Below are 13549 nucleotides of genomic sequence, written 5' to 3' on the forward strand. Positions count from 1 at the left end.
TTTAAGAGGCTTTAATCCACCGCAATGGCTCCCCTTAGGTCACCCGTTAGCATGTAGCACGCAACACAATTAGCATTTTAGCATTAGCCTTTGTGTACAATGTGGCATGAAACAACCAGCATTTAGCATCAGCATTAGCATTAGCCTTTAGCTAACCTGTGGCTTGCAACAAGCAACAGAAACCATTCACTGCCCTTTCCTTTTGCCTATTTTCCCTACCGTTTTTGATGCCGTGGTTTAATGACCATTCACTGAGAGATCACCCCCCCAGACACCCCGTCGACTGAAAGAGGAGCAATAATCACAATCAGATAAACCCCATCAAGCCGAGTTTTTCTTTAAAACACACCGACTTGCACATTCTAACGCGCAAACGGATTTTCGGCCCATTCTAAATGGCCCCCCTGGGGTCTTTATGCGTTGCAGTGCTCTAATGTATGCGCATATCTGCCTGGCACATCTGCCTTTAATATCTGCCAATATCTGCCTTAATATCTCTACCATCGATTACTCTAAAATTCCAAGCCTACTCTCGGCCCTTTTGCACTGTCTACCAGTGCAACAATTTAGAATGATTAGCCAGACCCCAGTTCTCAGCAATAACGCCACACCAGCCTAAAATTCACACGGTACATACTATCCCATTCCCCTCAATGAGCCATCGAAACAACTAATGCCCAAATTGTGTGAGAAATCTCACCTTAAAAGCCGGCTTGAGCAGTAGTCAACTCGCGACTCAGGAAGGGAACCAAGAACGATGCAGTCAGTATCCCGGACGAGCCCCCATTTGTCGTATCGAGTAAATGCTGGCAATTATTGCTGATGAACAAAGGAGTCCGCTCATACTGAACCTGGATCATAAGTTTATTCATTATCACAAGCTTTCAGCATGAGTTACAGACTTGCAGGGTCTGGAGAGCAGTGTCCTCGAATTCTAATGGCTGCTCTGCTTTCCTTCGTTTTTCCCCAGTATATATAAACAATGCCAAAATATGGGTGGCTCCCTCTTTCGTCCAATCACCTATCCCCCCTGGGGCGTCACCCTCCAACTGCTACATTTGAAATAAGATAAATATACCCTCTTTGTTCCTCTAAAACAGTCATAATGTTAATACACCACAGTCATTTTCTATTAAGGGATCTTTACTTTGACTCAAGTATGACAATTGGGTACTTTTTCCACCACTGCCTACCTGTTCTATTAAAATATATTCATCCTATTTCTCCAATGCCAAACCAGTGTGTCTTGTTTGCATCGAAACTGTGGCTGTGTATGAATCTAAGCATGGTACTTTCAGAAGTAGATTTTCCACCCAAGACATGAGGCCGAAGTCTGACGCAGAAAGGAAGGTAGGCCTAAGGAGTGAACACCCTATGTGTTTTACAGTGGAGATTTTAGCATGTACATATTTTATTATTATTATTTAACTTGGCGATTCTTATCGATTTACACAAATCCACAAGGAGTCCGTAGAAACTATATTTGTTTAAGCAAGTCAGTCATATCAGCTATGTTTTTTAAAAAGGCAGTAAATTAGGCTGAATTAACAGTTTCGCTGCCAGGCAAGGCGCCGGTGGCTGATATCCAGGTGTAGCGGTGGTAAGGATTCACCCCATGGTGCTGAAAAGAAAAGCTCAAGCTTTATGCTGGACTAACTAAAATTCTGTTACAAATGGTTTTAGTAGTCCGACATTGTCAATCATCTGGATTTAGACTGTCTGCTACTTCAGGTCTAAATAGGGGTATAATCTATACCTTGTGACAATGTAGGACTACTGAAACCATTGTAAGACAGACTTTTTGTTAGCCTTTAAGGCGTCAGCATGCTTCCCAGCCGAAACAGTTCGGAAGAGTTTGTGCATATATTATGACAACATTTTGTTTTAGTTTTGGACTTACGGTAAGGTTTTTTTCAGCTGTTCTGGCACACAACATTTTTTCCTTGAGTCAAGCCGAAGTCTGTAGCCGAAGGGGAAGGGGGTTATTGGTCAACAGTAGGGATTCTTCATTAAAGTCTTTGTTAAAGTATTTCTCAATTAAAAAATCTGCATGAAAACAACTAGTCTCTCATTTAATGACAAACATCTTAGTTAAATGTAAAATTGCACGACTAAGATCTACTCGGCAAAAACATCAAAATTAAAGACGGAATTCTTGAGTTTTCTGACTATTTTGGGGAGTCTCCCACATGCCCTTTGGCGAACACCAAATGTGTGTGCTCAGCTGGTAGAGCACGGCGCTTGTAACGCCAAGGTAGTGGGTTCGATCCCCGGGACCACCAATACACAAAAAAATAATAATGTATGCACGCATGACTGTAAGTCGCTTTGGATAAAAGCGTCTGCTAAATGGCATATATTATATATATATTAAGTGGCTAAAGACCCTTTTCCAGTACATGACACACTGACGTCACAAACAGATGCGTGCGACTCTTGGCGGCAGTAGTCTAGATTTACATTTGTATTACTTCTAAACAAAATAACTTTTTGGGGTTCTCATACACTTACAATTATGTTTTGATTCTTGCTTGAACAGTCTTTGCAAAATACCTTCGATGCAGCAGTTGTTAGCTAGAATGCGTATGCTGATTGATATAGGCTGTAGCAAAAAGCTAGCCAAAGAGCCATTTTACTGGTTGAAGTGTTTTTTAAGTATAATGCAGTTGATTTGTGATGATGCCACAAACATTATATTAAGCAGGGCATTCATACGAGCCTTAAAATCCAATTATAATCCAAAGTAGTGTGTAATGCACTCATAAGCAACATTTAAATAGAGGCTTTTTTTTTGCTGGCGTTCTATAAGAACTCCCCCTTGTTCTGCCACCAACTCGCGCCCATCCCCCTCTTGCAGCTATGTTTGTTAACACAGAAAGGGGTCTATGGCGTCTCAAAATGGACAAACCGTACTACTGCCGTTTTTTCTCGTTTTTCAAGCAAAGGTCTTTAAGGGAATATGCGAGCACAGTGTCTGCAACAGCACTAAGCAAGGGGCACCACCAAGCAAGCTGTCACGATCGTCTACGAGAGAGGACCAATGCGCAGCGTTGAAGGTGAACATAATATATTTTTATTAACTGATCAACACGATCAAAACAAAACCAACGATGCGTGACGTCTAAGGTTACAACACGAACAAACCTTAACAGAACAAGAAACCACAACACAAAGTGAAAAGACCGATAGTTAAATATGGCTCCCAATCAGAGACAACCAGCTGACACTCGTTGCCTCTGATTGGGAGTCACTCAGGCCCACATAGATATACAAACATAGACTACATACCCTGGCTCAACATAACATAGTCCCCAGAGCCAGGGCGTGACACAAGCGGCACCATGAAGACCAAGGAGCTCTCCAAACAGGTCAGCCACAAAGTTGGGGAAAAGTACAGATCAGTGTTGGGTTCTAAAAAAATATCAGAAACTTAGAAAATTCCACGGAGCACCGTTAAATCCATTATTAAAAAATGCAAAGAATATGGCACCACATCAAACCTGTCAAGAGAGGGCCACCCACCAAAACTCACAGACCAGGCAAGGAGGGCATTAATCAGAGAGGCTGAATAGTTATGCACGCTCAAGTTCTGTTTTTTTTTCTTATTTCTTGTTTGTTTCACAAAAACATTTTTTTTTCATCTTCAAAGTGGTAGGCATGTCGTGCAAATCAAATGATACAAACCCCCCCAAAATCCATTTTAATTCCAGGTTGTAAGGCAATAAAATAGGAAAAATGCCAAGGGGGGTGAATACTTTCACAAGCCACTGAATGTAAGATTACTTGGTTTGTATTCAGGGGACTAGGTATGTTTTAGTAGTGGTTTGTTTGCAGCAATTCAACCATGAAGGCCTGATTCACGCAGTCTCCTCTGAACAGTTGATGTTGAGATGTGTCTGTTACTTGAACTCTGTGAAGCATATATTGGGGCTGCAATTTCTGAGGCTGGTAACACTAATGAACTTATCCTCTGCAGCAGAGGTAACTCTGGGTCTTACTTTCCTGTGGCGGTCCTCATGAGGGCCAGTTTCATCATAGCACTTGATGGTTTTTGTGACTGCACTTGAAGAAACTTTAATAGAACTTCACATTTTCCGGATTGACTGACCTTCATGTCTTAAAGTAATGGAGTGTCATTTCTCTTTGATTATTTGAGCTGTTCTAGCCATAATATGGACTTGGTCTTTTACCAAAGAGGACTATCTTCTGTATACCACTCCTACCTTGTCACAACACAACTGATTGGCTCAAACACATAAAAAGGAAAGAAATTCCACAAATTAACTTTTAACAAGGCACACCTGTTAATTGAAATTCAATATTGTGCAAAGCTGTCATCAAGGCAAAGGGTGGCTAATTTGTAGAATCTCAAATATTAAATATATTTTGATTTGTTTAACACTTTTTTGGTTACTACATGATTCCATGTGTTATTTCATAGTTTAAATGTCTTCACTATTATTCTACAATGTAGAAAATTGTAAAAAAAAAAAAAAAAAAAAAAAAAACTTGAATGAGTAGGTGTCCAAACATTTGACTGGTACTGTATATATATATAAAAAGCATTAGCAATATTTCAAATAAATTATCAACACAGTAATAAATGGCTAGAAAAACTCATTCATAATAAAATATAAATCTAGAGGTATAAATACATTGTTCCTTTTGATAGTGGTAAATTGTAATTATTAGTATTATTAACATAACATAATATTAAATAATTCAACCTTACCAAATAATTGCCTACAACAGAATTTACATCCACTTGAGAAATAATAAAACAGTAGATAAACTGACTGAATATCTGAAGGATATTTGTGTACTTTTAAGGAAGGTGAGTATTGGCAAAGTGTGACACTTTCTGAAAATTGTCTTTCCTTGAACACCTTCCAGAATCATCCCATTGTCTTAACCCCTAACATGATACCATTCTAAACACTATGAACAAAAAAAAAAAAAAATATTAAACACAGGATCAAAGACTCTTCTTAAAACACTAGTTGTTCTGAGATCATTGAAATAGTCCAGGTAATCCATTTTCTCTCATTGCCAAGGTCAACCTGGGGGCCAACATCCATTAATCTGAAGTTAAACCTGCCTCTGGCCAGGTTTAATTTAAGCCTTCACTTAGATCCAGTAGCGAACCGTGACTATAGGACCAAGGCCTTCAGAGGGATCAAAATTCTAACAATAAGTTGTATAAAAAAATATATATCATGAAAATAACAGAAAACATAGCTTCACTTAATACGCCAGACATTATATATTCTGTAGTCGGAACGTTCTAGTGAAGGAGGAGCAATGCTTTTTGATGACATTATGAATGAATCAAACAGGTCGCGCTTTGGGCTGCCGCGCACACAGACAGAACCCGCATGGGACACAACATGACACATAGAATTTTGAAGATGGCGCCGACAGATATGGCAGCTCTGCTTCTAGCTCCTAAGCAACTTTGCAGTATTTCTTACATTATTTGGCCAGTATTTTTTTTGTGTTATTACATTACAGCCGGAAATAACTTTTGGATATCAGAGCGGCAGGAACTCACCTGCCATCACTAGCCGGCTTCCACCCGGTTACGCAACCCTGCAGCTTAGAGGCTACTGCCCTACATATATAGACTTGGAATCAATGGCCACTTTAATAATGAAACACTAGTCACTTTAATAATGTTTACATATTTTTGCTTTACTCATCTCATATGTATATACTGTATTCAATTCTACTGTATTTTATTTTATGCCACACCGACGTTGCTCATCCTAATATTTATATATTCCTTCAATCCATTCTTTTACTTTTAGATTTGAGTGTATTGTGTGTATTGTTGTGAATTGTTAGATACTACTGCATTGTTGGCCCTAGAAACACAAGCATTTCTCTACACCCACAATAGCATCTGCTAAATATGTATATGTGACCAATACAATTTGATTTGATTTGAACATAATGCACTGTTTGCACAGCTTATGGTAGCCAGCACCACTATCACACTATCACCAATAGAGACAACAACAGTGTCACATCAGATGTGAAAGGCTTGTGGTGCTGAAAGGACAGCAACCGTAATACCTGTGCACTCCATGGCGCTGAAGGAGAGCCAGTTTTGGTCAAACACAGAGACAGGGCTGATAGCCAGGAGACAGCAGTCTCACCCAGCATCAAATAATGTTACAGAATAAGCAGCCCATTCACTCCAGTAGGCCCCATGAAGTCAGAACAATACAACAGCACAACCATTTAATTTCCAAAATGATATTAACAAACCAGCTATTACTTCCCATTGCAAATATATTTTATCACGTTCATCACACTAACTGGTGATACAAAGTTTAAATGCAACAATGTTTTCCAGTCATTGTAAGTGAGGACCTGGTGGACCTATTGGGAAACCACACAATCATTTGGCCTTTTTTTGGGGCTTGGGCTCATTAAATGTTGTTAATGTAGGGCTCATAAAATGCATTTAATATATGTCTGATCAGGCTCAGGTAGCTTCAGGTTTGTATTTTCATGCTGATCAAAGCTCTAATCAAATCCAGACATTTATAAGCGATATAATGCTTTTGAATGACACTTCCGGTATGGGCGGAAAATACCGGGTTACCCGGGGAGAAGAGTGATTTATTCTCGGGATGGAACATTTGTAAAACACCGGGGAAATATTAAACCCTATTGCGCATACCAGTTGATTCACAGAACACCAACTAAGTAACTTACATATACGGTATCTTCATTAGGCCTAATGGCATTTTATGTCCATGATATGAAGTAGTGACTGAGTAAGGCTAATTGTAAAAGTAACCCTCTAAAGTGCCATGTTTGTACAGTTTATTATGTGGAGGAAACATTTAGGCAGCCAGGACCATACACCAGGACCGCTCCGTAGGCCGCACTGTAGGCCTAGCTCTTACTGCAGTCCAGTGCCATGGACATCTTTGAAGTTTGGCCTCTAGTAATTTAGGAGGGCAACTTTATGAAGGCCTCAACCCTGGTCTCATCGTACAAGGCTCTTCAGACATATAAAATAAAGACAGGCTATTTTTATTGTTCATGTTATTTGCGTTGATGATGTATTGAAGTCAAGTGGTTCAACATTCAAATGTAGTTGGATGGACCACACAGGACTGCTGACAACTGTTTCGCAATTGTCACGCCCTGGCTCTGGGGACTCTATTATGTTGAGCCAGGGTGTGTAAAGTATATGTGTTTTGTTCTAGGTTTCACATTCTAGTATTGTTTTTCTATGTTGGCCTGAGTGGCTCCCAATCAGAGGCAACGAGTGTCAGCTGTCGTTGGTTGTCTCTGATTGGGAGCCATATTTAAACTGTCTGTTTTCCCTTTGTGTTTTGTGGGATCTTGTTTCTAGTCTGTTTATGTTAGACCCTGAACTGTCACGTATCGTTTGTTGTTTTTGATCGTGTCTCTAAATAAAGAGTATGTTTGCCTGCAACGCTGCGCCTTGGTCCTCATCTCTGTTCGACGAGCGTGACAGCAATTGAAACAATTCCCCATGTTTTATGGGAATGCTCTTTTGCCCAAATAGTTTGGAAGAAAATTAAAATAGATTTTAATATTTTAAAAAACATCGATTATGAAGGGGTAGCCAAATTTGAACTAAAAAATGTGGAAAAGGTGCAATTATTAGAATTAGTGACTCTGGTGTCCCTTATCAAGTCCAAACTTTGGGAGGCCAGATGTGGTGCGGTCAATGACACCCTCAAGTGGTCAACGACGGGATTGGTTACATTTATAAAACAAAATACAATTCGAAATTGATAAGTGGGGCATCACATCTGTTAAACATAGATGGAAAAGGATATACCCTTCTTTGTAAACGTTTTTTATAGCCTATATATAGGCCTATGTATAACTGTATTCTGTCATGTAAATTGAAATGTAGGCTAAGCCTTTGTAAATATTCGATATACACTGAGGTGTATTCAGAGTTCCCTTTGGTATATGTGTATGTTTTTATTTCTATAATTGTTTTTATTCCATTGAAAGATCAGCTTTGGGAGATTGTTAGAGGCAATTGTTTACATGCTTCTCTTGAATGTAGGCCTTTTACCTGGTCAGGTTCCTCAGAAGAGCACTTTTTTTTTAGGAGTTTTGCTATTTTGATACAGTTAAGGTACTGTTTTTGTAAATCCATGTTATGTACAACGTTATGCACTGAATTTGTACTTGTATTTGAATGTGAAATGAAAATAAACATTATTTTTCAATAAAAATGTTTAGTGTCCGGGAGAATGCTGCAGCAGCTACCCTCTTCTCATGTAATGGGGTAGGATCCCAAGGATCCCGGAACGGAATGCACGGACCGTTGCACTGTGGTACTGGGGAACAGGAAGTTCCGGGCAGGCGGGCACCATTCTTCACAATAAAGAAAGCGCCAGAACTGTGCAGTCAAGAAGATAACCTTTGTGTCCGTTTCAATTTATTACTAGAGGTATGTAATAGCACGTTTAAACTTTCTAATGTCGAAAGAACATGTCATACCATGCTAGGTAACACATCCGTTAAGGTATTATCACGTTTGATGTGTTATGTTATTTTTGTGTCAAACCAAGTGAAGAACGTGACAAAAACTATTTTACAAGTCACATAGTTAGAGACTTTGGGTTTGTCTGAGTGAATGTACATAATTTTCTCAAGGTAATTTAATAAATAATCAATTTATTTGAGATTTCTGTGTACGTTTAGCATATTATTGGTTTTGTGTAAAATTCCCAAGCTGGTAAAATGGCGGCTACTCTCGGTCAGCGTCAACGGACTTCAGTGAGGACAGTGCGGGTGCATCAGATAGAGACAATTTCACGGTCGCACTACTGTTTTGAAGCAGAATGTAATGATTATCAGTTTTCTACATGTGTACTAATATTCAGACACATTCTGTTGTTTCTGTCTTTATCAATAAATGTTGCTATGGTGTGAACAGGAAATACAATTGGTTTTTGATTGAAGTAATACAGTGAAGACAAGGTTTAAGGAAATTAGCACACAGTGCTGTCTAAAACAAACTGTAACCTTGTACTAAATGGATTTTGAGTCATGTATGCATTTATCTACTATAGGTTAGGTATTAGCTCAAAAGTATTGTGGAGCTCCTGCACCTTAATATAAACAGTACGGGCACCCAAAATGAGTATTGGCACCTATTTCAGTCCAAGTCAAACACTGAATTAGATAATTGAACAAGAAAAATGTGAAAATATTTTTAGAGTATAAAGAAAGTGCCAGAACTGTCAAGACAATAACTTTTTGTATCTGTTTCTCTTTATTACTACTGGCCGATTCAGATAAGTCTGAGGCCTTTAACATCAACAGTGAGGACAAACCCAGCCTGCTTCTCTCCTTCCACGCTGAGTCCAAACCTACAGTCACTGGGTCCTGATTGTGACAGTGGAGCCCAGTTTACTGCAGGATCCAGAGATGGCATCAGTGAAGCTGGAAGACTGCAGTCAAACACTGGAGCTGAATGTCAACATTAAAGATGAAGAAGAGGAGAAGATTGGGAAATCTGTTTCTCATGGTAAGAGCAGGTTCTATCTAATTAAGTTTGTTGGACATGATTTGGAAAGGCACACACCTGTCTATATATAGTGCATTCGGAAAGTCTTCAGACCCTTTGACTTTTTCAACATTTTGTTACGTTACAGCCTTATTGTAGAATTGATTAAATAGTTTTTTCCCCCTCATCAATCTACACACAATACCCCATAATGATAAAGCAAAAACAGGTTTTTATCAGTTGTTGCAAAAACAACAACTGAACAATCACATTTACATAAGTATTCAGACCCTTTACTCAGTACTTTGTTTAAGCACCTTTGGCAGTGATTACAGCCAAAGTCTTAATGTGTATGACGCTACAAGCTTGGCACACCTGTATTTGGGGAGTTTCTCCCATTCCTCTCTGCAGATCCTATCAAGCTCTGTCAGGTTGGATGGGGCGCGTCACTGCACAGCTATTTACAGGTTCGATCCTGACTAGGCTCCCAGTCCCTGCCGCTGAACAACATCCCCGCAGCATGATGCTTCCACCACCGTGCTTCACCATAAGGATGGTGCCAGGTTTCCTCCAGACGTGATGCTTGGCATTCAGGCCAAGAAGTTCAATCTTGGTTTCATCAGACCAGAGAATCTTGTTTCTCATGGTCCGAGTCCTTTAGGTGCCTTTTGGCAAACTCCAAGCGGGCTGTCATGTGCCTTTTGCTGAGGAGTGGCTTCCGTCTGGCCACTCTACCATAAAGGCCTGATTGGTGTAGTGCTGCAGAGATGGTTGTCCTTCTGGAAGGTTCTCCCATCTCCATAGAGGAACTCTGGAGCTCTGTCAGTGACCATCATGTTCTTGGTGTAGAATGATGAGGAATTTTTTTATTTAATCCATTTCAGAATAAGGCTGTAACGTAACAAATTGTGGAAAAAGTCAAGGGGTCTGAGTACTTTCCTAATGCACTGTACATATCCAAAAGTGGACCTAGAAGTTTGTCCTTAAATATCTATTGGGAGCCCATCTGGACCTTCCCCTTAACCTCCCTTCATATCGAAAATAGCATCAGATATTTCAACACCATCCAATTCCTTTTCCAGATCCAATTTAGTGTCTTCTGAAGTAGAGGGAAAATCAAGACCTGACTAGTTCAGTTCTCAGGAGTTTCAGAGTTGTAAAGTGTGTTGTAGTAGGAAGCAAATGTTTGGTTTATTTCTACAGGATCCATTGATAATTGTCCTTGTAAATTATGAATTGCATTAAAGGCTGAATTTTACTTCTTAATGTGCCAGGCCAGCAATTTACCAGGTTTTTCACCTTGATCATAGGACTGTTTCAGCCTAGTTAAGCTGTTTGCAGCCTTTGAGGTGGGAAGTTCTTCATACTTAGCTTTAAGACCAAATCATTCCTTGTTTACTTCTACTGAGTTATCCAAAAAAGCTTCCCTCTCCAATTCTCTCATTTTGCTCTCCGTCTCTCATTTTCTGATTTATTTTATTTGAAACTGGTAAAACGTATAATTTGCCCCCAAATATGTGCTTTGAAAGCCTCCCATCTGGTACTCGCTGATGTTTGGTCAGTGTTCAATGTCAAATAAACATCTATATGCACTCCAACGTAATGTAAGAAGTCTGTGTCCTGTAACCATCTGGGATGCAAACGCCATCTAGAGAATCCTTTTACTAGTTTTGTATCCCTATAGAATAATCACACATGGGAATGGTCATTCAAAACAATAGTATCATATCCATTTCCTGCTACATTGGGAAGCAATGAGCAAGAAACTAAAAAGTAGTCTACATGAGAATATGATTTAAATGTTGACGAGTAACATGAATACTCCCTTTTACTCGGGTTCTGAGTCCTCCAAGGTTCACATAGATTTAAGTCCTTAATGAAATGCTGTAATTTCTTTCTACTCTGCGAGTGGGAAGTGTCTGAACCAGAGGAGCAATCTAGATGAGGATCAAGAGTGCAATTAAAGTCCCTTGCCATTAGGACTTTACCAGGAATGGAGGCTATCAATAAAAATACATTCTCATAGAATTTGGGATGATCATCATTAGGACCATGAACATTAAACAGATTAATATGCTCATTCAAAAGAGTTTCCTGTATCAAAATGTAATGACCTGTTTTAAGCTTGGATAGTTTACAAACTCCACATACATTCAACAAAATAAATTTAAGTTTTGCATTTGAAGTCATTTAATCAAAGATGTAAACATGGAATAAGCTATAGCATAAAGGCATAGCCAACACCTCCTCTGGCCGCAATTCCTTCCAGTTCTCTGCTGCCAATGACTGGAACAAATTGCAAAAATCTCTGAAGCTGGAGACACTTATCTCCCTCACTAACTTTAAGCATCAGTTGTCAGAGCACCTTACCGATCACTGCACCTGTACACAGCCCATCTGAAATTAGCCCGCCCAACTACCTCATCCCTATATTGTTATTTATTTTGCTCATTTGTACCCCAGTATCTCTATTTGCACATCATCTCTTGCACATCTATCATTCCAGTGTTAATACTAATTGTAATTATTTTGCACTATAGCCTATTTATTGCCTTACCTCCATAACTTGCTACATTTGCACACACTGTATATATATGTATTGCTGTTTTATTTTTGACTTTGTTTTGTTTTACCCCATACAGTGGGGAAAAAAAGTATTTAGTCAGCCACCAATTGTGCAAGTTCTCCCACTTAAAAAGATGAGAGAGGCCTGTAATTTTCATCATAGGTACACGTCAACTATGACAGACAAAATGAGAAAAGAAAATCCAGAAAATCACATTGTAGGATTTTTTATGAATTTATTTGCAAATTATGGTGGAAAATAAGTATTTGGTCAATAACAAAAGTTTCTCAATACTTTGTTATATACCCTTTGTTGGCAATGACACAGGTCAAACGTTTTCTGTAAGTCTTCACAAGGTTTTCACACACTGTTGCTGGTATTTTGGCCCATTCCTCCATGCAGATCTCCTCTAGAGCAGTGATGTTTTGGGGCTGTCGCTGGGCAACACAGACTTTCAACGCCCTCCAAAGATTTTCTATGGGGTTGAGATCTGGAGACTGGCTAGGCCACTCCAGGACCTTGAAATGCTTCTTACGAAGCCACTCCTTCGTTGCCCGGGCGGTGTGTTTGGGATCATTGTCATGCTGAAAGACCCAGCCACGTTTCATCTTCAATGCCCTTGCTGATGGAAGGAGGTTTTCACTCAAAATCTCACGATACATGGCCCCATTCATTCTTTCCTTTACACGGATCAGTCGTCCAGGTCCCTTTGCAGAAAAACTGCCCCAAAGCATGATGTTTCCACCCCCATGCTTCACAGTAGGTATGGTGTTCTTTGGATGCAACTCAGCATTCTTTGTCCTCCAAACACGACGAGTTGAGTTTTTACCAAAAAGTTATATTTTGGTTTCATCTGACCATATGAGATACTCCCAATCCTCTTCTGGATCATCCAAATGCACTCTTGCAAACTTCAGATGGACCTGGACATGTACTGGCTTAAGCAGGGGGACACGTCTTTCACTGCAGGATTTGAGTCACTGGCGGCGTAGTGTGTTACTGATGGTAGGCTTTGTTACTTTGGTCCCAGCTCTCTGCAGGTCATTCACTAGGTCCCCCCGTGTGGTTCTGGGATTTTTGCTCACCGTTCTTGTGATCATTTTGACCCCACGGGGTGAGATCTTGCGTGGAGCCCCAGATCGAGGGAGATTATCAGTGGTCTTTTATGTCTTCCATTTCCTAATAATTGCTCCCACAGTTGATTTCTTCAAACCAAGCTGCTTACCTATTGCAGATTCAGTCTTCCCAGCCTCGTGCAGGTCTACAATTTTGTTTCTGGTGTCCTTTGACAGCTCTTTGGTCTTGGCCATAGTGGAGTTTGGAGTGTGACTGTTTGAGGTTGTGGACAGGTGTCTTTTATACTGATAACAAGTTCAAACAGGTGCCATTAATACAGGTAACGAGTGGAGGACAGAGGAGCCTCTTAAAGAAGAAGTTACAGGTCTGTGAGAGCCAGAAATCTTGCT

The sequence above is a fragment of the Coregonus lavaretus genome (assembly GCF_964263955.1).
Source record: "Coregonus lavaretus genome assembly, contig: HAP1_SCAFFOLD_56, whole genome shotgun sequence".
Taxonomy (NCBI): Eukaryota; Metazoa; Chordata; class Actinopteri; order Salmoniformes; family Salmonidae; genus Coregonus; species Coregonus lavaretus.